The sequence below is a fragment of the Mustela nivalis genome, assembly GCF_964662115.1.
Source record: "Mustela nivalis genome assembly, chromosome: 1".
In the NCBI taxonomy this organism is placed as follows: domain Eukaryota; kingdom Metazoa; phylum Chordata; class Mammalia; order Carnivora; family Mustelidae; genus Mustela; species Mustela nivalis.
In genome coordinates this window covers 161,774,516-161,792,732 of record NC_139020.1, presented here as the reverse complement: position 1 = coordinate 161,792,732, position 18,217 = coordinate 161,774,516, and positions in this window count along the sequence as shown.

Sequence of the window (18,217 nt, the reverse complement as noted above, 5' to 3'; positions counted from 1 at the left end):
ACATGCAATAACTCACTGGCTCCACATACAGATACACACATAAGACACATGGCCACACTGATAAACACATATGCCAGGCACATGCACACACACACAACATACAGCCGCACCAATACATACATGCCAAACACATATATCAACACACACTCACACACACACACACACACACACACGGGAAAAAAAAGAGGATATAGCATGTGGTGCCTGGCAGAGGTTTGGGGCAGATATTGATGTACATATTTGCATCACTCATTTCAGTTTGCAAATCCCTTTCAAGATTGTTACAGCATTTCTTCTTCTCTACAGCTAGGAGACCATCATGCTACTTCTGCCTGCTGAGAAACCATGCTCACTGTTGGAGGCAAAGAAATAACAAATTGCATACTGGCTCTTGTCCTTTGTTTTTGGAAAGTGAGGAAAAAAGTGATTTTTTTTTTTTTCAGAGGACTGGCTGGTTTGGAGCTCAGAGAAGCCTTGAATCACTAAGTTGGAAGAAGCAGAGACAGGTGAAGAGAGAGATGCAAGTGGGTGGCCCCAGGTCACATAATGAATGAGTGGTAGACCAAAAATTTTTTTAAATCCCTGGAATAGGCAGTGCAACAGCATGAAACAAATGTAGGGATGGGAGGAGAAATAAAAGCCACTTCTGTTTCCTCCCCAGTTCTTCAAAGATCCACCTCCCCATCAACTAGAATCCCCAGTGCAGCTCCTGTTAGAACAGATACCCAGTTCTGGCCTCTCTTCCTGCCAGAGGATTTCCAAAGATGCAAACAAGAACCACATTCAAGAATTCTTCCACCCACACTCAGAACCACATCCCAGCCAGGGAGAACGGAAGAGAACTCAGAACTCATTAGCGTCACCCCTGGGACCCAGGCAAAACACATTCCTAAAGGTCTAGGGCCTCAGATGAGGCCATCTGGGAACAAAAAGATGGAAAATCCCAGATCTCAGAGCTGTGCTGTCAGACAAGTGTCAGTCCATAGGAGAGACTGTGGGCACCAATCATCTTGGATACCAAACTGAGGCATGGCCAACATGTGATTAGGGCTGTCCTCAGAGGAAGCTATCTTGGCAGTGGATGAGAGAAGGTCTAGCAAAATCCATACTTGGTGCCATCCCTTAAGACTTAAATTGGGCTTCTTATGTGATGATTTAGTAGTTAATCCACTCAGCTGGTACCCTGGGCTTTCTGGCTGCCTGGAAGGAAGAGGGAGGAAGGAGGATCTTGGTCATGGTTGCTTGGCCCAAGTTCAATGGCCACTGGGAAATTGTGTAACAGACACACACCATGCCCGCCCACGGGTCTTTCCAGTACACCAGCCCCAAGAGACCTTCCTACACCTTTACTTAATTCAGTTATAGCCCTGTACCTCTTGCCCAAGCAAGCTCCACTTTCTGAATGCTTCTGGGCTCACTCTGTGATTGATTTTCCCATTTAGGACCCATGTGCTTTGGCTGACACTCCACTGCTTTCTGATCTGGGCTTCCTGATTTCACCACTCCTTTTGTCTTGTATAACAACACAACTCCCCAATGGGGGCAGACACTGCCCCCACCAGGTTCTCCTAGCCCTACAACCAGGATCTGATGGGTTGGCCCAGGGGCTGGGGCTACTGTCCCAAACACAACTGAAAGGTGTAAGAATCTTGCAACACCCTTGACTACTTCCTGGTAGGAAAAATGAACTGATGTGTCTGCTTGACCAGTTGACCCTTGCCTGCTGGGCACAGGTGTGGAAGATTGGAAGATGAGCCTAATGATAGCAGGTCTCTGCCTCTGGATGGCACACAAAGGAAGAATAACCACACAGCTTTTGGGGGGACTTTCAGGCTACACAAGGAAATCAGCACAAAAGAAGCAGTTCTACACGGGAAGCAGGCACAGCTGGAGTTTGGAGAGATTCAAGGACAGGTGTGGCATCCGGTGGTCCTTACAGGGATATGGCAGTGAGTGGAGAAATCTGGTAAAAGCCAAAATGGCTACCTCGCTGGGGCCACATACAGTAATCTAAGTTTCTTTCCTTATCTCTCCCTGTGTGTCTGTCTTCCTCTCTCTTCTCCCTTTTTTTCTCTCTCCCTCTTCGTCTTCCCATCTCCCTTCCACAAATCCTCTCTCTGGGTTCCTAGCTCTTTATCTTTTCTCTGTCTCTCTTAGTCTCCTTCTGTCATCTGTTCTGGGACTCTGTGCATCTCTCTCTGTCTCACTCTCTGCATCTTCGTCTTCTTGCCCTTCTTCCAGTCTCTCTTTGTCTTCTTTTGTCTGTCTCTCATTCCTCTTTTCCTCCCTCTCTTCCTTCTCTTTGTGTCTCTGCTTCTTCTTCTGGCCACCAGCTGGCTTCCTCTGCTTTTACTCAGTTTCTGCTGCCCCACAACTCTGTCTGGCCACTGCCCAGATCTCTGGATTCCTATCCTAATGTCTTCTAGCTATAGGACACGAAAGGGACTCAGAAATGGGGAACAATTACCCTAGGATCCTAAACTCAAGAGAATTAAACGGACTTCAGAGAGAATCTAATCCAAAGCTTAAAAAAAATTAAGGTGTAATTTACATACAGTAAAATGCATACATTTTATTTTTTAAAATCATTTTTAAAGATTTACTTATTTATTTGAGAGAGAGAGAGAGAGAGCATGAGCAGGAGGGGCAGAGAGAGAGAGAATTTCAAACGGATTCTGCACTGAGCTTAGAGTCCAACGTGGGGCTCAATTCCATGACCTTGAGATCATGACCTAAACTGAAACCAAGAGTCGGATGCTTAACCAGTTGTGCCACCCAGGTGCCCCCAAATGCATACCTTTTACATGTACAGCTTTTACATATGTGTACATGTATGTAACTATCACCCAGATCAAGATATAAAATATTTCCAGCTCCTTGGGAAGTACCTTCACTTCCCTTTCCAGTCACCAATGGCAACCAACCACTAATCTGAATCATTTCATCATAGTTTTTAAGTCATCCTAGAAATTCTTTTAAACAGAATCAAACAGTATGTGGTCTTTTGAATGTGGCTTATCATGCTCAGCATCATGTTTATAAGATTCACCGATATTGTACATGTCAGTAGTTCACTCCTTTTATTGCTGGGTTGCTGAGTAGTACTCTGTTATATGGTTATATCTCAATTAATTTGTTCATTTGCCTGCTGATGGACATTTAGGCTATTTTCAGTTTTTAACTATCATGAATATAGATGTTATGAGTGTTTATATAAAGTGTAGACACGGGTTAATCAAAAAAGGGAATATTCTGGCACAAATGACTGAAAACTCCAGTGATGGTCAAGGTTTCAGGCATGACTTGATCCAGAGATGCAATCTCATCAGTCTCCACTCCATTTCTCTACTAGGCTTCCAACTACAGAAAGTATACATGAGCCCATCCATCCTCAGACTGTTTGCCCTCTCTCCATCCCACTTGTAACTCAACCTTTCACTGTTCATTGTCCAACCAGCAAACATTTATGGAGCCAGCTCTGTGCCAGCCAATGAGTTATGGATGAGGATGAGCTAAAAATGGATGAATGAGATCTATCCTTACCCTTTGCCCTCATGCAACTTAAGGTCTAGTGGGAGGAATGGAAAGATAGGGACACATAAAACTATAAAAAAATTTATATGTAAGCCAGAAGCTCCAATTGCAAGAGGAATTCTGGAAAAGGAAGGGGAGAGATGTTAGTGACGATCCTATTTGAGAACAAAAGACTAAGGCCACAAAGGTTTTCCTTGCTTTTTAGTTCTGTGTGTTTCTTTGTGAAATCTCTCTGTTGCTGCCCAGATGAAATCTTCCAGGCGTCAGATGTCCACACAGGGGCTGTTTGTTTGCCTCTGATCACAGACTTGTTTATGAAGCAAGGCTTTGGGAAGCATTCCTTGTTCAAATAGATGATTAAAACCCTGCAGGAGATTTCTGTGTCCTTGAGGTTGGGGAACTCAATGTTCCACATCAGTGTTAGTTTCTCCTTAAGGACCTTCTGCTCAGCCACCAGAGCTGGTGGGATGGATTATTTATTGTCTGGATTAAATGTGTCCTCTGGCTACAAAATTGGAGCTGGGAGTCCTGGTGACACTTCCAGGATAAGACCAGTTTTTCCCCAAGGAAGAACTCTAAGGATTGTGGCCTTGTTCTCTCCCTATTTCTCTCTTGTCATTTCAGGACAGACAGAGTCTAAGTGAGCATGGATATTCTACCACAAAGAGTTTTCACGTAAGGGCATCCATTCATTTTACATCCATTTTGTTCTTGTCTGGTACACACCATGCATTGGGCCAGGCTCTGGGTATAACAATGAGTAAGACAGACCCAGCAGAGCTCATAGTCTGGTGGAGGAGATAGATGCCCATCAGATCATTACTCCTATATTACATATGCAAGTATAAACCATGGAGCTGCCACAGAAGAAAAGCATAGGTTTTTGGTGGGTATTTAAGGGTGACCTCGTTTAGATTAAGGATTCAGAGATATGTGAGTTACAGAAATTTGAAGGATGAGCACAAGTGACACAGGAAAGAAGGGAAGACAGCAGAACAGCATGTGCAAAGGCACTGAGGGGAGATAAGTCAGGTCATGTCTAAGGAGCTAAGAGAAACCAGTGGGTGGAGCAGAGTGAGAATGGGGAAGAAAGATAAAAGAAGATAGAGGGCTAGTCACACCAGGCCCTGTAGAGTTATTATGAGGGTCCTGGGCGCTATGAAAGATTTAAGGAAGAGGCTGACATTGGCCTTCTCCCTCCTTTAGGCCATCTTTCTCCCTGACCCTTCCTGCTCACTGCAGGATCTTCCCAAAATGGCCCTTATTCCCCAATCCCAGCTTGGAATCTGTCAGTGTATCTTCAGAGTGGACATGAACTCAAATTTCCTCAGCAGGGGCTTGAGCTCTTCATGATTTGTCACGACTTTGAAGAACAAATAAGTGAGTGGGAGTGGATTAGAAGTCGTTATTTGTTGCCTTTTTTTCTTGTGAATAATGTCATGCCATGAGCTCCTTTAAGGGCAAAAGTCATGAAACCACCTTCTCTTCTATTCCCAACAGTGGCCTGAGCATAGATACTGTCATCATCACCACTATCATCATCATCATCATCATTATCACCATCTCCATTCATTAAACTGTGATTATTGGGCTAAGCATTTTACATGTTGTATTGGTTAGCTGTTGTTGTATAATAAAACAATTTAAAATTTGTGACTTATAACCACAATCATTTATGTAGTTTACGATTCTGTGGGCTGGTAATGTAGGCTGGGCTCAGTTAGGCAGTTCTTCAGGTATTAACTGGATCTCTAATGTGCCTGTGGTTAACTGCAGACCAGCAGGCTGACTGTGCTTCTGAGGACTGACTGTCAGCTGGGTGGATAAGGATGGCTAATCCTATATCTCTCATCATTCTTCAGGTTAGCTCAGAGCTTCTTCATATGATGGTACTGAAGTCACAGGGTAAGAAGTTAAATTCATTGGCCAGATCAATATTTCCCTATTCATCCCATATTCAAGGGAAAAGAGAAAGAGACTACTACTTGACAAGAGGCCGAGTATAGGGGAGGGTCAGGATTTGAAATTTCGTTAGGGCAGGGACCATTGTACTCATTTTGATATTTCCTACAATTAGCACAATGTATGGCACACAGTGCATATACTCTCATATACTGCTGATTGAGTGAACAGAGGTCCAAAGGGAATAATTATTAGTCTAAGGTCACATGAAGTAGGACTAAACCCCAAAATTCTCCAACCTCCTTCCCACGGCAGCCTCATTATATGGACCTTCTGCAGCTTTACTTCCCCAAACTGGCCAAAAAAATGAACCAACAGAAGATTTGAGATGTGCTTTGTTCACATCTGGAAGGTGCTCCAAACCAGACACTGTCTCCAAAATGTACGTCTGAGAATATGGCATCTCTATAGCACATGGATAGGTACTGGGTCCAGACAGAGCCCCAGGTGTGTCACCCATCTGACATATGATCCTGGACAAACCACTTGGTAAGACCCAACTTCCTTTCTCTGAAATGCATGCTATATATACCTGCCTACATCTCAGGGATATGTCAAAGATCAGAGGCACTAAGATGTAAACTGTCTCAGAATATTGTACTCAATTTGTTCCACTCCATTGGCTGTGCCACCACCCCTGCCTCATTTTCTTGCTCAGTGGAGTTCTGGCTCCACCACCAGTTCATCTCCTAACTTCTGTGGGAGCAGCAACAGAGTGGGAGCCTCCTACAGAGCCCTATCTGAGCTCCAGCACAGCATCCCCTTAACCTCCACTGCAAGATGCACATGGCCCTGATGTCCTGGTCCAACCAAACTAGTTGCCCAGAGTCCCTTGGTTCTCAGGTCAACCACTGTGCCCTGGGGTGGCCACACTATGCTCTGGAGTGTCAGATCTGTTTCCCTAGCTGTTGTCCAAAGGGGCCACACAACACCTTCAAGGCAATTAAGCCTCCATGAGGCGAATTTGGACCAAGAAAAACAGGAGATGGAAAACCATTGGTGGATAAATTCCTTTCCCTTTCTTAACGATAGACTCTTCCAAGATGTTCCAGTTGCATATGGCTTCTCTAGAGACATCACGTGGCTGAGTGACCTACTGTGTTTTCTTGTATACCTGTGACTTGCTCAACAATGCACCACTTTGAGTTCACTTTTCTTTCCTTCCCTGCTTCCCTTCCAGTTTTCCCTCAATCTGTATTCCCCACCCCTAAACTTCAATGAAACACCAGTACCTAAGTTATGCCCATCTCTTTTGTCTAGGCAACCCAAGCCTCAGATCAAGAGAAGAAATTAAGAAAGTTGTCAAATCGCCACCAAAGACTCATAGGAGGACTGGTGTTACCCAGTGTTGGTGAGGATACAGAGCGACTGCCACTCTTATACACTGCTGGTGAGAATGTAAAATGGAACCACTTGGGAACAGTTTGGCAGTTTCTTAAAAAGTTAAATATATACCTACCGTGTGGCCCAATATTTCCACTCCTAAGTAACATATGTGCAAAGACTGGTATATGAATGTTTAGAGCACTGTATTTATAATAGACCCCAAGTGGAAACAACTCAAATATCACTCAACTGGTGAATGTATGGACAGATGGTGTATCTTCATATAATGCATTCTATTCGGCAATAAAAATGAACTACTGATACACAACATGGGTGTGTTTCAAAATAAGTAGGCTGAGTGATGGAAGCCAAATAGAGTCCATACTCTTTGATTCTACTTACATAAATTCTAGAATATGCAAGCTAATCCATAATAGGAGAAAGGAGGTCAGGGTTGCCTGGGGATAAGAGTAGAGGAGGGGTGGATTGCAAGGGGGCACAAGGAAATTTTGTGGGATGTCACCTACCTGATATGTGACCCAGGAGAAGTCACTTGGGTAAGATCTAAGGCCATGTTGATTGTAGTGACAGTTTCATGAGAACATCTTAATAAAGATAATAAAAAAAGAAGAAATTACCAGGACCATCAGTGAGCTCAACCACATCCTTAGAGAAATGATAACTTCAATGCTATTTAAAGCATTTCAGTGCAGAGAGAAAAAAGGAAAGCTTCCAAGTCCCTTTTATGAAACCAGCATAGCTTTGATACCAAAAACCTTGCAAAAATAGCACATTAATGAAGAGTTTCCTGCTCTGTGCTCACTTGTGGGAGTTATTATTAACTCTGTAAATCAGCTATACTGCATCTGACCTAGTTTCCAAATTTTTGTCTTTGGTTTTCAGAAGTTTAATTACAATATGTCTTTGTGCAGATTTCTTTGGGTTTATCCTGTTTGGGAAATTAGCAAGCAGGTAAAATAAGAAAAGGAGGCACATGGGACTCTAAGATGGATGCCAATGAGAAGGCTTCTAATCAGAGGGATCTGGGGCCAGACAAGAGAGCACACACACCCCAGTGTGGTTTCCTTGATGCCTCTCCTAGAGCACCTCTCCTCACCTTAACCCACCCCTGCTGTGCATGCCCACGGCTCCCACTTTAGATTGTACCCTTCATCATCTCTAAAAACCTCTGGCAGTTTCTGAAGCTCCTCTCCTGGCAATCCATCCTCTGTGATGTGCAGAAATCTAATTATGTCACATAGCTATGATCCTGTCACTGTCCTGCTCACTTCCTTTCACAGACTCTGCTCCCTCCTGGCCTACAGGGAAAGGTACAAACTTCAGGGCACAGCCTCCTTCTCCACAAGGCTGTCACCCAATATTATATATAATGTTCTGACCAATGTTCTAATCATGTTAAAGAGCACCACATGGTCTTTGCATCTTTGTAATGCCATTCCCTCTGCCTGTGTGGTCTTCCCTCCTTCTCATCAGCAGGCGGCAGATCTGTTCCCTGGGTCTGACTTGTGTCTCCATTGCCTAACTCAGCGTAACACCTGGCACCAGGCAGATAACATCAAAGAGTTGTAGGGAAGAAACACTTTCAAATCTCACGCTATGTCACTTTGGCAGGTCCTAATCTATATCCTCCATAATACAATTGTAATCATAAGTATAACACTTTCCTAAAATCTGTGAGTCTTTCTAGCAAACCATCAAACCTGAGGGGGGTCATGTGAACCTCCCAAATTTGCAACTTGTTGGTCAAAATAGTGGGTGACTTGGGGTCTGAAGTGAGGACAGTATGGTTGGAAGCTGTGCCCTTAACCTTTGATAACTCTAGGTAGTTAGTACCAAAACTGCATTGTGATATTGCAATAGGCAGTAACTTTTTTTTTTTTTTAAGATTTTGTTTATTTATCTGACAGGGAAATCACAAATAGGCAGAGAGGCAGGCAGAGTTGGGGCAGGGGAGCAGGCTCCCCGCTGAGCAGAAAGCCCGATGCAGGGCTCGATCCTGGGACCCTGGGATCATGACCTGAGCCAAAGGCAGAGGCTTTAACCCACTGAACCACCCAGGTGCCCCTGCATTAACATTTTTTTTAAAAAGATTTTATTTGTTTATTTGACAGACAGAGATCACAAGTAGACAGAGAGGCAGGCAGAGAGAGATAGAGGGAAGCAGGCTCCCTGCTGAGCAGAGAGCCCGACGCGGGACTAGATCCCAGGACCCTCCAGGACCTGAGCCGAAGGCAGCAGCTTAACCCACTGAGCCACCCAGGCGCCCCCCAGCATTAACTTTTTTTTAATGAAAAATGCATTAAGAGAAACCACATCCTTATAATAGAATGCCAATTAATACATGTAGAATAGATTATTGAAATGAGAAAATAACCTTTTTTCAACCATCACAGTAACAACTGATTCATGCAATATCCATTGCTAAAACTTATGGGTGAATATTTGATGAGGTAGAGGATATTTACACAGTCTCAAAGTTTCATTCCACAAATAATCTACTAATACAAAGGAGAAAATAGTAACTTTACAGGGGAGAGACATGGTACACACCATTTTAACCAAGAGATAATAGTTAACATTACCAAAACAGAACAAACTAGTATCAAGTGCCTCTTAATAAGATGCCCAGAGAAGGGGCACTTGGGTGGCTCAATGGGTTAAAGCCTCTGCCCTCTGCTCAGGTCATGATCCCAGAGTCCTGGGATCCAGCCTCGCATCAGGCTCTCTGCTTGGTATGAGCCTGCTTCCCTTCCTCTCTCTCTGACTGCCTCTCTGGCTACTTGTGATCTCTGTCAAATAAATAAATAAAGTCTTTAAAAAAAAAAAAAAAAAGATGCCCAGAGAAGGACACAACATCACTTCAGCGGTATTCCTGTTAAAAGGCATTACCTGAGTCTGATCAAGAGGAAAGATCGGACAAACCCAGATGGAGATGCATTTTGTGACATACCTAGCCTGTATTCCTTAAAAATTTTAAAGTCAAGAAAGACAAATAAAGGCTGAAGAATGGTTCCAGATTAAAGGAAACTAAAGAGACATGAAAACTAAATATAGCATATGATTTCAGAATGAGTACTGGACCAGAAAAAAAAAAAAGCTAAACAAATATTATTAGGACAATTGGCAATATTTGAACAATGGTTTATAGATTAGATGACACTATTTTAATGACGCTAATTGTCCTGTGTGGTTATGCAAATAAGCACCCTTGTTCTTAGAAAATAGACATTGAAATATTTAGGAGTAAAAAGTAAAGAGACTGGAAGAAAGACAGAAAAGGGTGAAGAAATGGGGTAACATGGAAACACTTGGTGAATCTTGGTAATAAGGATATGAGAGTTCTTAGTATCTTATTCTTGCAACTTTCTGTTACTTTGAAATTATTTTAAAATATAAGACTGAATAAAACTACATTTAAAGTTATTCTTTTTGATTTTAAAAACAGATATACATATATTTATGCTTGTGTGTATACATATTCAAAGTAAAAGATGGCAAGGACGTGCACCAAAAAGTTGATAGTCTTCTCTGGTGATGGGATTTAGGTTAACTTCTTTTTCACCAACATTAGTTTCATGTTTTTCCTAAAACATCTGTGAACTCTTCATAATAATGACAACAACAAAAGAAATAATAAAAGTTAGACATATGGTGAAGAGTGAACAAAATCACCCTTTAAACACCAAAAACATACCTGAAGAAAGTACAAATGACCCATCCCGCTGCCCCCTGCCTCCATTATCCATGTTATCTTTCTGTCTGTAAATCATGGTTATCTCTGTCCATGTTCAGGAGGCCCCTTGGGGCAGACAGCACCCACATGGTCTTCCAGGAGACTCACAGAGCTGTTAAAACAGCCCCATACAGGTACACCTGGGTGGCTCAGTTAGTTAAGCAACTGCTTTCTGCTCAGGTCATGATTCCAGGGCTCCTTGCTCAGGAGGAGCCTGCTTCTCTCTCTGCTGGCCACTCCCCCTGTTTGTGTGCTTTTTCTCTAACAAATAAATAAATAAACCCTAAAACATAAAACAGAAAACAAAAAGCAAAACAAAATAAGAAAAACGGTCCCATTCAATGTGGGCACAGACACCCCAAGCTCAGACAGGAATCAAAATGTCCTAGAAAGAGACTTAGCAGAAAAATCTGGTGACTTGGGAACACCAGTGGGGAAAAACAAAAAAAGTCCCAACAAAGGCCTGCTCTCTCTAGCCCCATGACCAGGAAGAGGACAGTTTAGCAAGACAGAAAATTTTTAGACAATAACTGTTCTACCCTACTTAAACATCATAGAAACCATATCAGAAAGGGGTAAAAGGGAGCTACATTTTTGACATGTGTGAGGCTATAACAAGGCATCCCACATCCCTGCTGAGGTGATGTCAGAGAAGGCCAAGCAGGGATCTGGGATTTTCATCTATGCTGGTCCTTAATACCTCCTTGCTGCCACTTCAGTAGGGGGCCTGGAATTCTACCACCATCTGGGACTAATAAGGTATTCCTCCCACTTCCCATTGGGGTGGTGTCAGAGGAGGTCTAGTGGAGGGTCAGGCTTTCATCATCTCCTAGCAGTAATAAAGCTACCTCCACAAAGTGTCAATAGAGACCACATGGGGAGCAAGGCCTCTCATCTCAACCTAGCAGTAATGAGGAACCTTCCCCCTAGGATTTTAATGCAGGCTGAGTGGGAAACCTGGACTTCTAGCTCCTACAATCAGTAATGAGGATGTGCTCCCCTCTACTTTCTCCTGTGGAAATAGTGGCAAAGAAACCCAGCTAAACAGAAGGTTTAAATAATACAAAAATAACCAGGCTTCAATAGGAAATCATTCATCACACCAAGAACCAGGATGATTTCAAATTGAATGAATAAAAACCCAACTGTATGCCTACACCAAGATGATGGAGAGAATCTGACAAAGATCTTAAAACAGCCATCACTAAGAAGGCTTCAATGGGCAATTATGAATAAACTAAAAATCACTGAAGTAAGTAGAAAAACTCAACAAAGCAGTAGAGAATATAAAGGAGAACTAAATGGAAATTTTAGAAATGTAAGTTCTAAATACAATAAAATAACCTAAATAAAAAGCTCAGAAGATGGACTCAGCAGAGAAGGGAGGGGACAGAGGAAAGAATCAGTGAACTAGAAGATAGAACAATAGAAAGTAGCCAATTTGAACAACAGAGAGAAAATAAACAGGAAAGGAAAAGAGGACAGAGCACTAGGGATTGGTGGGACTATCACAAAAGATCTAACATTTGTGTCATCAGAGTTCCCAGAAGGGGAGGAGAAAGGGCATGAGGCTGAAAAAGCACTAGAAGAAATGAGAATGCACAATGTTGCATTTAAAAATTTGTTAAGAGGGTAGATCTCATGCTAAGCGTTCTTACCACAAAACAAACAACTAAACAAACAAATCAACAAAAAAGGAACACAAGGAAATTTTTAGAAGTGATCAGTATATTTATTATGTTTATCTTGATTATGGTGATGGTAATGCAAGTGTGTATATATGCCCAAACTCACCAAATTTATGCATTCACTATACACAGGGGTTTTTTATTTTTATTTTTGTTTTTGTTTTATTTTTTGTATATCAGCTATGCCTAAATAAAGCAGGAAGGGAAGAAAAGAAATAACAGCTGAAAATTTCACAAGTTTGGCAACAGAAGTAAGCTTAGTGAATCTCAAATAAGATAAATCCAAAGAAATCCACAATAAGACACATCACAGTTAAACTTATGAAAACTAAAAACAAAGAAAAACATCTTAAAAGCAATCAGAGAAAAACTATACTTCACCTCTAAAGAAAAAGGAATTTGAATGACAGCAGATTTCTCATCAGAAACAATGGAAGCCAGACCAGCAGGGTAGTATTTTTCAAGAAAAGAACTGTCAACCCAGAATCCTATACTGTCAACCAGTAAAAATATTCTTTAGGAATGAAGAAGATATCAAGTCATTCTCAGATGAAGGGAAATTAAGAGAATTTGTACCAGCATATTTACCTGAAAAGAATGGCTAAAGGAAGTTCTCTAAACAGAAAGGTAATAATAATGATAATAATAGTAAGGAACTTTGAAACACAGGAAAAGGAAAGTAAGAACACAGTAAGCAAAACTATGGGTAAATAAAATAGACTTTCCTTCTTCTTTTGAGCTTCCCCAATTTTTTTCTGGTGGGTGAAGCAGAAATTATAACACTGGTTGCTGTGGTTCTACATGTATACAGAAGAAACATTTTAGAAAGTTGTATTATAAATATTATAAATAGGTGAGGGTAAAAGGACATGAAGGACACAAGGTTTCTATACTTCAACTGGTAAAATGATATCAATAGACTGATAAGTTATGTATGTACAATACATTACTTAGAACAACCAGTAAAAAGTCTATATAGACTTATAGTGTTTCTATACTTAGAAACAGTATCAGAGTGGAGCTCCAAAAAAGTGCTCAAGCAACCCACCACCAGGCAAGAAAGAGCAAACAAATAAATTGAAAACAGAAAACAAACAAACAAACAAAAAAATAAAGTGGCAGACTGAAGCCCTATAAATCATTATTTACACTAAATTTAAATAGCCTAACTATGCTAACTAATTTAATAGACAGAGATTGACAGAATGCATTTAAAAACAGAAACCAACTCTATACTATCTATAAGAAACTCATTTCAAATATAATGATATACATAAAAGTCATATATGAAAAACCCACAGCGAATATCATCCTTAACAGGGAAAAACAGAGAACTTTTCCCCTAAGGTCCAGAACACAACAGCAATGTCCAGTCTCACTACTGTTGTTCAACATAGTACTGGAAGTCCTAACCTCAGAAATCAGACAACAAAAAGAAATAAAAGGCATCCAAATTGGCAAAAAAGAACTCAAACTTCACTCTTCTCAGATGATACTCTATGCAGAAAACTGAAAAGACACCACCCCAAAATTGCTAGAACTGATACAGGAATTCAGCAAAGTCACAGGATGTAAAATCAATGTACAGAAGTCACTTGCATTTCTATAAACAAACAATGAGGCAGAAGAAAAAGAAATCAAGGAATCAATTCCATTTACAATTGGACCCAAAGCCATAAGATATCTAGGATAAAACTTAACCAAAGAAGTAAAGTATCTACTCTGAAAACTATAGAACACTTATGAAGAAGTTGAAAAGAACATAAATAAATGGAAAAATATTCCATGCTCATGAATTGAAAGAAAAAATAGTGTTAAAGTGTCAGTTCTACCTAGAGCAATCTACACATTTAATGCAATCCCTATCAAAATACCATCAACATTTTTCACAGAGCTGGAACAAATAATCCTAAAATTTGTATGGAACCAGAAAAGACCCCAAATAGCCAAAGGAATGTTGAAAAAGAAAATCAAAGCTGGAGGCATCACAATTCTGGACTATAAGCTGTATTACAAACCTGTAATCATCAAGATGGTATGGTACTGGCACAAAAACAGACATATAGATAATGAAACAGAATAGAGAACTCAGAAATGGACCCTCAACCCTATGGTCAGCTAATCTTCAACAAAGCAGGAAAGGATATCTAATGGGGAAAAGTCTCTTCAACAAATGGTGTTGAGAAAATTGAACAGCCACATGTAGAAGAATGAAATTGGACCACTTTCTTACACCATACACAAAAATAAACTCAAAATGAATGAAAGACCAACATGTGAGACAAGAATCTATCAAAATCCTAGAGGAGAAAACAGGCAGCAACCTCTCTGACCTCAGCCACAGCAACTTCTTGCTAGACACATATTCAAAGGCAAGGGGAACAAAAGCAAAAATGAACTATTGGGACTTTATCAAGATAAAAAGCTTTTGCACAGCAAAGGAAACAGCCGAAAAACTAAAAGGCAACCTACCAAATGAGAGAAGATATTTGCAAATTTCTTTCAGATAAAGAGCCAGTATCCAAAATCTATAAAGAACTTATCAAATTCAACACCCAAACACCAAAAAATCCAGTCAAGAAATGAGTAGAAGACATGAACAGACATTTCTCCAAAGACATACAAATGACCAAGAAGCATATGAAAAAATGCTCCACATTGCCCGGCATCAGGAAAATACAAATCAAAACCACAATGAGATACCACCTCACACCAGTCAGAATGGCTAAAATAAACAACTCAGGAAACAACAGATGTTGGTGAGGATGCAGAGAAAGAGGAACCCTCTTACACCATTGGTGGTAATGCAAATGGTGCACCCACTCTGGAAAACAGTATGAAGGTCTCTCAAGAAGTTAAAAATAGAGCTACCCTATGACCAAGCAATTGCACTATTTGGTATTTATCCAAAAGATACAAACATAGTAATTCAAAGGGACATATGGACCCCGATGTTTATAGCAGCAGCAATGTTCACAATAGCCAAACTATGGAAAGAGCCAGATGAATGGATAGAGAAGATGTGGTCTATATATATACGATGGAATATTACTCAGTTACCCAAAAGTATGAAATCTTGCCATTTGCAATGATGTGGATGGAACTAGAGGGTATTATGCCAAGTGAAACAAGTCAGCCAGAGAAAGACAAATATCATGATTTCACTCATATGTGGAATTTAAGAAACAAAACAGAGGACCATAGGGGAAGAGAGGAAAAAATGAAACACGATGAAATCAGAGAGGGAGACAAACCATAAGAGATTCTTTTTTTTTTTTTTAAGATTTTATTTATTTGACAGAGAGAGATCACAAGTGGGCAGAGAGGCAAGCAGAGAGAGAGAGAGAAGAGGAAGCAGGCTCCCTGTGGAGCAGAGAGCCCGATGTGGGACTCAATCCTAGGACCCTGAGATCATGACCTGAGCTGAAGGCAGAGTCTTAACCCACTGAGCCACCCAGGTGCTCCCATAAGATATTCTTAATCATAGAAAACAAACTGAGGGTTACTGGAGGGGAGGAGGGTAGGGGGATGGGGTAACTGGGTGATGGGCATTAGGGAGGGCACTTGATAAAATGAGCACTAGGTGTTATGTGCAACTGATGAATCTCTAAATTCTACCTCTGAAACTAATAATACACTATATGGTAACTAAACTGAACTTAAATTAAAAAAATTTAAAAAGGAGAAATGGACAGAAACTAGGATGCAACTATAACTTAATTTGGATTGCTAAAATGGTAATTAAATTGTATTATTAATTAAGAAAATGTCAATAACAGAGTTTAAGAAAAAAATTAACAACATGCTTCTTACACTACTCTCCAAGTAGAGATACCTGAAACTAATGTGTGTGTCAACTATACTCAAATAAAAAAAAAATTAAAAAACCCAAATATAATGATATAGACAGGTTAGAAGCAAAAGGATGGAAAAAGACACAACATAAAAACATTTTTTGGGGTGCCTGGGTGGCTCAGTGGGTTAAAGCCTCTGCCTTCGGCTCAGGTCATGATCCCAGGGTCCTGGGATCGAGCCCCACATCGGGCTCTCTGCTTAGCAGGGAGCCTGCTTCCTCCTCTCTCTCTCTGCCTGCCTCTCTGCCTACTTGTGATCTCTGTCTGTCAAATAAATAAATAAAATCTTAAAAAAAAAACATTTCTTAAGCCAAAGGAATGTCTATATTAATGTCCAGTAAAGTAGACTCCAGGGGAAAAGAAATTACCAGAGACAGAGTGGAACATTATATAATGATAAAAGAATCAGACCACCTAGAAGGCAGAGCAATCCTAAATGTGTGTGCACCAAAAAAGAGCAGCAAAATGCATTAAGCAAAAAATAGAACTAAACAGAGTAATAGAACTAAGAAGAGTAATAGACAAATGCATAATTACAGTTGGAGACTTCAACACTCTTCTTTCAACAGTGGCTAAAACAACTGAACAGAAAATCAGCAATGATGTGTAATAAAATGCAACGCCATCAACCAATGCTCTGCCACCACCAGCAGAATATACATTATTTTCAAGTGCCCACAGAAATATATCAAGATAGACTATATCCTGGATCATAAAAAATTCAACAAATTTTAAAAAATTGAAATCATACAGGATATATTCCCTGACCACAGTGGAATCAACTATAAATTCATAAGAGAAAAATAACATGGAAAGCTCCAAACACTTGGAAACTAAAAAACATATTTCCAAGAAATCCCTGAGTTAGAGAGGAAGTGTCAAGGGAAATAAAAAGTACACGGAACTGGATGAAAAAACACAACATATCAAAATTTATGGGAAAGAGCTAACATAGTGTTGAGAAGAAAATTTACAAATTAAATGCATAAGTTTTAAAAAAGGAAAAGTCTCAGCTCAATAATCTAAGTTTCCATATCAAGAACTTAGGAAAAAAGAGCAAAATAAATCCAAAGCAGAACAGAAAGAATAAATTACTAAGGAATAGACATCAAAGAGATTAAAAATAGATAAAATCTATATCAAACTTTTTGATTTCAAACTATATTACAATATTATAGTGTCAATACAGTATACTATAAGCATAAAAGCAGACATATATGCCAATGGAACAGAATAGAGTCCGGAAATAAACCCATGTATATATGGTCAATTAATTTATGATAAAAGAGCCAATATACAATGGGGGAAGGATACTCTCTTCAATAAATGGTTAGAAAACTTGGACAGCCATATGAGGAAGAATGAAATAGGACCCCTATTTTACACCATACACAAAAATAAACTCAAAATGAATTAAAGACTCGAATGTAAGACCTGAAATATAAAACTCATGGGAAAAAAATATAGGGGGTAAGCTCCTTGACATCAGTCTTGGCAATGATTTTTTTGCCCTTGACACCAAAACCAAAAATAAATTAGTGGAGCTACCTCAAACTAAAAAGCTTCTACATAGCACAGGAAACCATTAGAAAGTGAAAAGGCAACCTACCAGTTGGGAAAAAAATATCTGAAAAGGGGTTAATATCCGATATATATAAAGAACTCATAGAATGCAATAGCAAAAACTTCAATCTGATTTCAAAATGGGCAGAAGATCTGAATAGACATTTTCCAAAGAAACATATTTCTAAAGAAGACATACTCTTAACTTTGGGAAACAAACACGGTTGCTGGAGAGGAGGTGGGTAGGGGGATGGGGTAGTTGGGTCACGGGCATATAGGAAGGTACCTGATGTAGTGAGCCTGAATGTTATACACAACTGATGAATCACTATACTCTACCTCTGAAACTAATAATACAAAACTAATAATATACTATATATCAATCAATTGATTTTAAATAAAATAAAGTAAAAGACAAATGACTAACAGGTACATAAAAAGGTGCTTAACATCATTAATGATCAGGGAAATGCAAACCAAATCCACAATGAGATATCACCTCACACCAGTTAGGATGGATAATATCAAAAAGACAA